The sequence below is a fragment of the Apium graveolens genome, chromosome 2, assembly GCF_009905375.1.
Source record: "Apium graveolens cultivar Ventura chromosome 2, ASM990537v1, whole genome shotgun sequence".
NCBI classification, from domain to species: Eukaryota; Viridiplantae; Streptophyta; class Magnoliopsida; order Apiales; family Apiaceae; genus Apium; species Apium graveolens.
In genome coordinates this window covers 46953250-46961846 of record NC_133648.1, presented here as the reverse complement: position 1 = coordinate 46961846, position 8597 = coordinate 46953250, and the positions used below count along the sequence as shown (strand labels likewise).

The 8597-nt window shown below is 38.5% G+C and overlaps 1 non-coding gene across 1 annotated transcript; it reads left to right on the top strand.

The window, feature by feature from the left end:
- Nucleotides 1-2802: 2802 nt before the first annotated feature.
- On the top strand, nt 2803-2909 carry LOC141710136 (small nucleolar RNA R71). The gene has a single exon (XR_012570671.1). It is a non-coding gene; the product is annotated as a small nucleolar RNA R71 (small nucleolar RNA).
- The last annotated feature ends 5688 nt before the right edge of the window (nt 2910-8597 follow it).

Sequence of the window (8597 nt, the reverse complement as noted above, 5' to 3'; positions counted from 1 at the left end):
AACTATGAATTCCCTTAACGGAAATAGGTGGAGGAAGATTCTCATTGACCCCCACCTTGGCCTTGTCCACCTCAAGACCCTTACTAGAAACTTTGTGCCCGAGAATAATGCCCTGATGCACCATAAAGTGACATTTCTCCCAATTGAGAACCAGATTGGTCTCAACACACCTCTTGAGAACGTGTCCCAGATTTTGCAAGCATTCATCAAAAGAGTCTCCAAATACAGAGAAGTCATCCATGAACACCTCCACATTCTGGCCAATCATATCCAAAAATATGGCCATCATACATCTCTGAAATATGGTTGGCGCACCACACAAACCAAAAGAAACTCGTCTGAAGGCGAAAGTACCAAATAGACAAGTGAAGGTAGTTTTCTCCTGATCTTCAGGAGCGATACAAATCTGATTGTAACCCGAAAAGCCATCAAGAAGACAGTAGTACTCATGATCGGCCAATCTATCAAGCATCTGGTCAATGAAGGGCAAAGGGAAGTGATCCTTCCTAGTGGATTTGTTCAGCTTCCTGTAGTCCATGCAAACTCTCCACCCCGTGACTGTTCTCGTAGGAATAAGTTCATTCTTCTCATTTGTGACCACAGTAATTCCACCTTTCTTTGGTACACATTGAATCGGGCTTACCCATGAACTGTCAGAAATAGGATAGATGATCCCTGCATCTAGCCACTTAAGAATTTCCTTCTTCACTACTTCCTTCATGATTGGATTAAGTCGTCTTTGCTGCTCGACCGTATGCTTGCTACCTTCCTCTAGCAGAATTTTATGTATGCAATAGGAAGGGATGATTCCCTTGATATCTGTTATAGTCCAGCCAATTATCGATTTGAACTCTCTCATAATCCTCAGAAGCTTTTCCTCATCACTACCTGAAAGGTCAGATGTAATAATAACAGGAAAAGTAGATGCATCGCCTAAAAATGCATACCTCAAATGCTCAGGTAAAGGCTTAAGCTCAAGAGTGGGAGCTTCCTCAATAGATGGCTTGAGGTGTTTAGGAGCTTTGTTTAATTCCTCCATTCTAACAGATTCAAAAGGCATATCAATCTTCCTCTTCCAGGTAGAAGCATTCAAATATTACAATTATTCTTCATCTCCGTCATCTTCGCTATCTAAATTTCCCAATAATGCTTTTTCTAAGGCATCGGACCTTAGCAATTGATCAAGTTTTGAAGTAACCACAGAATCGACCAACTCCACCTTTAAGCACTCCTCATTTTCCATAGGGAATTTCATAGCATTGAACACATTAAAAGTTACATCCTGATCCAGCACGCGCATTATGAGCTCACCCTTCTGCACATCTATCAAGGTTCGGCCAGTTGCCAAGAAAGGTATTCCCAAGATTATGGTAATCTTCTTATCCTCCTCGAAATCAAGAATGACGAAATCAGCAGGGAAGATGAGTTTATAAACCTTGACCAAGATATCCTCCACAATACCTCGCGGATATGTAATAGAACGGTCGGCCAACTGCAAGGTTATATAAGTCAATTTTGGATCAGGTAAGTCCAACTGCTTGAAAATTAACAAAGGCATCAGATTGATGCTAGCTCCCAAGTCACATAAGCATCTGTCAAAAGACACTTATCCAATAGTACACAGAATAGTGAAGCTTCCTGGATCCTTAAGCTTCGGAGGCAACTTCTGTTGTAGCACAGCACTGCATTCCTCCGTGAGAGCGAAAGTCTCTAAATCATCTAGCTTCACTTTCCGAGAGAGAATACCTTTCATAACTTTGCATGACTAGGCATCTGCTCAAGAGCCTCAGTGAAAGGTATGTTGATATGAAGTTTCTCGAATACCTCCAGAAACTTCTCAAATTACTTGTCCAGCTTTTTTTTCTGCAGCCACTTAGGAAAAGGCGGTGGAGGATAGATCTGTTTCCACCATGTATTACCCTCAGGAGGAGTGTGCTCAACAGTACTCTTACTTGTTTCTGCTTCTACTTCCTCCTGCTCTACTTCTTTCTCAGCCCCAGCTTCCTCAGTCAATGCTTGAGTTTGTTCGGGATTCGCAACCTTTCCAGACCTCAAAGTGATTGCCTTTACCTGCTCCTTAGCTTCCCTCTTTCCTGACACTTCAGTGTCACTAGGTAGTGTACCAGGCTGATGATTTAGCAAGGCATTGGCAATTTGCCCAATTTGATTTTCCAAGGTTTTAATAGAAACATCTTGACTCTTGCATATAAGCTTCAACTCCTCTAATTCAGATTTTTTATTGGCTTGTTGCAGCTGGAGTTGTTGTTTTGGTGCATATTGCGGTTGCTGAAAATCAGGGAGTTGTATTGCTTAGCTGGATACTGCTGATAAGGCTGTTGAACCACATTCAGAGGGTTGCTCCAACTGAAATTTGGATGATTGCGATTTTCAGGATGATAGGTGGCTGGCACAGGTTGCTGCAATCGCTGGAAGTTGCTCACGAACTGAGCTGATTTACTAGAAATTATACACTGATCAGTATCATGGGCACCAACATAAAGTTCACAGACACTGGTGATTTGATTAACTCCATAATTAACCAAAGTGTCCATCTTCATCGTCAAAGCCTTAAGTTAGGTAGCTATAGCAGTTGCTGCATCCAACTCTAGAATTCCTGCTACCTTTTCCTAAGTCAGTCTCTGGGAAGGATTCTGGTACTCATTATCAGCCATCAGTTCAATAAGTTCATAAGCTTCATCGTAGCTCTTAGCCCACAAGGCTCCCCCTGATGCGGCATCGAGCATGGGTCTAGAAGTAGCACCTAATCCATTGTAGAAATAGTTGATAATCATCCAATCAGGCATGCCATGGTGTGGGCACTTCCTTAGCATCTCCTTATATCGATCCCAAGCCTCACACAGAGATTTTCCAGTTTGCTGAGCAAACTGAGTAAGAGCATTCCTGATTGCAGCAGTCTTCGCCATATGGAAGAATTTAGTGAGAAACTTTTGAGCAAGATCTTCCCAAGTGGTGATAGAACCTGTTGGTACTGAATGTAACCATCACTTAGCTTTGTCCCTCAGAGAGAATGGAAAGAGTCGCAGCTTGATATCATCTTCAGTCACATCATTGAACTTGAAAGTGTCGCAGATCTCGATGAAATCCCTGATGTGCATGTTAGGGTCTTCAGTAGGAGAACCCTCAAACTGAAATGAGTTATGTATCATCTGAATCGTGCTTTACATGATCTCAAAAGTGTTAGCCCTGATGGCTAGCCTGATGATGCTTGACTGAATGTCATTGATCTTAGGCTGAGAATAGTCCATCAAAGCCTTAGGATTTTCTGCTTGATCGCCCATCTTTACTACAACCGGTTCCTCGATTTTCTCTTCTTCTTCTACCTTCGATTCTTTTTCAAAAACTTCCTTTCAAATTACCACAACTTCTTCCTCGGCTTTATCCAGTTTTCTCTTACGAGTACGTGAACGCATATGCATACACCCTCGCTAGAGTACCTCGAAATAATACAAGGAAACGAATAAGTACCAATGTCTGAGTCAATGAACTTTAACGACCACTGATGGAATGCACATAAACTATAAATTAACACTGCAGTCCCCGGCAGCGGCGCCAAAAACTTGTTAGTCGCTAAACACGCGCTAATAATACACGCAAGTATACGAGTTCGCTAGTAGTATAGAATCTTTTCTAGTTCGTTCCTACAGAGACTGGCTTGGTTAACTAATTATTTCACGCATTTAAGCAATAATGTATGATTATTATTCAATGCTAAGACGATAACAAGTTGAGGTTGTTTATAACTAAGAATTAAGCTAACAATTACAACTAAGAGAATAAGATTGATTGAATTATATATATGACAAACATGGGATCATAACTTCATTAAATACTTCATTCAATAGCCTTATTGTTCTTAACCTTAGCATGCAATGGTGATGACACTAATCAGATAACACAAAACTGATAAACGCCAACTTTCGTTGCACGAGTACCATACTACTAGACATCCACAAAAGAGATAGAAGCTGAATAGACACCAATTATATTGAGACCCTATATGTCTATAGAATTTGACAACATAACGGTTTAAGCATAAGTTATCTATCTTGATTACATAGGGCAAGTAAGATGGTTAAAATACCTCTGAATCATGCATAACAAATACATGAACCTATGCTAGCATGGCAAGTTCTAAATCCTTAAATTCACTTTCGCTTCATTAAGAATTAACACACTATCTTATAAGTTCGCGATGCTCATAAGACAAATGCACACAACCAATACTAGGTTTTCATACAATCACCACACACTAAGGCATCGAAACAAATTAACAAAAGAAATCCATAAATAAATCGGCTAGAACCCCACGATAACGATTAGCCCATAATCAGACTCATCATTAACGTGGGTTCCAATGAAAGTATGGTATAATAAACATAGTCTTTATAGCGAATAAATAAAACCAAGTACGAAACAAGAGTAAGGTTCACAAATAAGAAAACTAGCATCCAAGTTACAACTTAGAACAAAGTTCACAAGTAAAAACAAGATCTTCTTCATCTTTGTTGAATCATGCTAACACGGTCTTCTTACGACTCTCCTTGACATGTCTCTGGCTTGATATATTATTAAAAATGACCTAAAGTTATTTATATAGCAGCCCTAATCAGTAGAGAAGTCCAGAAATCAGCCTTCTATTCAAAACAGGATTCTTGAAACCCGACCTGGCACGGCCGCGCGCTGATCAATAAAGTTCGGGCGCGGCTGCGTGCTTGATCAGCGCGGGTGCGCTGGGCTTCTGGAAAAAACTTTGACTTCTTTCTTTTTCTTTGCAGATTTGAGCCGGTCTTCGCGAGCTTTATTCCTTAGGACACCAACCTAACACCATATTAGCATCAAATCAATGCTAATTCACCTAATTCTCAGATTAATGCCTGAAATGCAACAACACTAGAAAACACATTAAAATACCAATAACTTGAGTACAAATACACCAATTCAAAGCTTTACGGAGTGTAATTAAGTGTCATAAATGCCACTCAACAGTTACGAAAAAGCAACAGAAAATGAAGATGTCCCAGCCATGCTGAGAAAAGTTGGTGCACCAATGTTCAAAGCATGTGAAATAGATTTCAGTGAAGAGGAGTTGATCATAAAGCAAGAAATTGCTGATGAGGACAGTGAGAAGAAAAATAAAGAAACAACTCCAATTCTTAAAACTGAGAAGAAGCTCATGGGCAACCAAGATTCCAAGACATCTGTCAAGGAAGTAAAAATTGAAGATGTAAGAAAGCAAAAGAAGAATAGAAATGGGAAGATTGGGATAAACAAGAGCAATAACTTTGCATATGTTGCAGATTCTCCAAGAAAATAATATCAAAGGTGTGGCTATGTGAATCATCTAACTCACCTTTGTAAAAAGGTTGTTAGTAAGCCAGGAGTGGGAGCATGCAAGTACAATGAGGCAAAAACTGAAGACTATATTCATTCTGTGACAAATTTGACTGCATACCTTACAACATGAAAGTAATGACAAGTTGTCACAAACTGAGAATTGATCTTAAGGAAATTAATATTGAGTCCTCAGTTAAAAAGGAAAATGCACATCACTCAATGAACTGTATTCTTTCTGAATCATCAAATTCTACCTCTATCAGATATGTTAACAAGAGAATATTACCCAACACTGCTTGGGTTGCTAAACACACCTAAAACTCATTATGTGCAGGACAAAGGAAATAAAGTCATATGGATCATAGATAGTGGATGCTCAAGATATATGACAAGTGATATGACCATGCTATCACAGTTTGAGGAGAAGGCTGGCCCATTAGTGAATTTTGGAGACAACAGCAAAGGTTTCACAATGGGATATGGCAAATTGATTTTTGTAAATGTTGTCATTGAAGATGTAGCACCGGTAGCTGATCTTGAAGTGAATCTTCTCAGTGTCAGCCAATTCGCAGATAAAGGTTTCAAGGTTTTATTTAACAAAGAATAATGCACTTTTATCAGCAAGAAAACTGGTGAAGTTGCTCTGAAAGAAGAAAGGAAAGTAAGCTTATTTGTTGCAGACTTGGACTCAACAAATGAGGATGGAATTTGTTGCTTCTACACCAAGGCATCTGTAGAAAAAAGCAAACTATGGCATAAGAAGTTGTCTTAGTTAAATTTCAAAGCAATCAACACTATAGTTAAAAATGAGCTTGTGAGAGACCTGCCTAATCTAGAATTTTCTCAAGATGAATTCTGTGATGCTTGTCAAAAAGGAAAGATGAAGAGATCAAGTCACAAAAGTAAAACTGTGAATTCTGTAAGTGCACCCTTACAATTCATTCACATGGACTTATTTGGACCAGTCAATGTCCAGTTAATTTCAAGAAAAAGATATGCACTTGTGATGATGGATAACTACTCAAGATACATATGGGTAGAATTTATGCACTCTAAAAATGAAACTCCACACATCATAATTGAACACATCAAGAAGATTGAGAAACAGGCTGAAAATCAAATTGTGTGAAAAGATTAAGGATTGACAATGGAACAGAATTCAAGAATGCAACCTTAACTGAATTCTGCAAAGATAAGGGCATTATTCAAGAATTTTCAGCAGTTAGGACACCTCAACAAAATGGAGTGGTTGAGAGGAAAAATAGAACATTGGTGGAAGCTGTTAGAACAATGCTGCAAGATGCAAAGTTTCCAACTAGTTTTTGGGAAGAAGTTGTGAACACTGCATGTTATACTCAAAACAGATATCTCATTAACAAGAATCTTGGAAAATTACCCTACTCAATCTTATCTAACTGAAAGTCTACTGTGAAGCATCTTCATGTGTTTGGAAGCAAGTGTTATGTGTTAAAGGACAACTCTGAATATGTGGGAAAATTTGACTCTAAAGTTTTTAAGGCAATTTTTCTGGGGGAGAGAACTGCATACAAAGTCTATTTGACTGAACAAAAGAAAATTATGGAAAACAGAGATGTCACTTTTGATCATGACAAGTGCCCTAGCTTGGAATGCCTTGATGAAAATGAAGTTGAAGCCCTAAGGTTTGAAAACCTCAACATTGATAGTGATTTTGATGATGAATTTGAAGTCAATGCAAATCACAGAACAAATGAAGAGTCAACTGAATAAGTGAATCATGAGAATGGAAGCTCATCTTATGAACCTGAATTTGATAGCACAAACTCATGGGGAGAAAGAGAGGAAGGTTCTGCAAGTCATGCCAATGGTGAAGAAAACACAGAAAACTCAAGTCAACGAATTCACACCGGAAAGTGGGATAGAAGTCACACTAGAGAAGCAATAATTGGTGATCCAAATGCTGGAGTGAGGACTGGAAGTGCAACTACAAATGAATGTCTATATGTATCTTTTCTTTCACAAATTGAGCCAAAGAAAACTGAAGAAGATCTACTTGATCCTGATTGGATATCTGCTATGCAAGAAGAGCTAAATCAGTTTGAAAGAAACAAAGTTTTGAAGTTGATTTCTACACCAAAGAACAGAAGTATAATTTGAAAAAAGTGGGTGTATAGGAACAAGATGGATGAAAATGGAATTGTCACCAGTAATAAGGCAAGGTTGGTTGCTAAAGGCTACTCACAGGAGGAAGTAATTGACTATGATGAAACTTTTGCTCCAGTTGCAAGACTTGAAGCAATAAAAATCTTTCTGAAATTTGTTGCTCATTCAAACTTTAAAGTATATCAAATGGATGTCAAAAGTGCCTTCCTAAATGGTGAGTTGAAAGAAGAAGTTTATGTGCAACAGCCACCTGACTTTGAAGATCCATAATTTCCAAACATTGTATACAAGTTGCCCAAGGCTCTCTATGGACTAAAACAAGCAACTAGAGCCTAGTATAACACATTGTCAGATTTTCTACTTAAACATGGATTCACTAGAGGAACAATAGACAAGACACTCTTTTACAAGCTGCATGGTGGTGATATGATCCTAGTTCAGATTTATGTGGATGATATCATTTTTGGTTCTACTAATGAAAAGCTCTCTCAAAGTTTCTCTAAGCTTATGCAGAGTGAATATAAAATGAGTATGATGGGGGAACTAAGTTATTTTCTTGGACTTCAAGTCAGTCAAAGAAGTAATGGAATCTTCATCAGCCAGACTAAGTATGTCAAAGATTTATTAAAAAAGTTTGGTGTGGTTGATTGTTCACCTGTATCTATATTTATGTCTACTGCTACAAAGTTGGATGAAGATAAAAGGGGCAAGAGTGTAGACATTCCAAGCTATTGAGGAATGATTGGATCATTGCTTTACTTAACTGCAAGTAGACCAGACATCATGTTTGTAACATGTTTGTGTGCAAGTTTTCAAGCCAATCCAAAATAATCACATTTGATGGTTATGAAGAGCATTTTCAGATACTTAAAAACGACTCCAAACTTGGGATTATGATATCCTAAGGGAACTGGTTTTGAAGCTGTTGGATACACAGATGCAGATTTTGCTAGATGTAGGGTTGACAGAAAGAGTACTAGTGGAAGCTGTCAGTTTCTTGGACAAAGACTTGTCCTGGTATAGCAAGAAACAACAATCTGTGTCAACTTTCACAGCTGAGGCTGAATACATAGCTGCTGGAAGTTGTTGTGCTCAAGTGC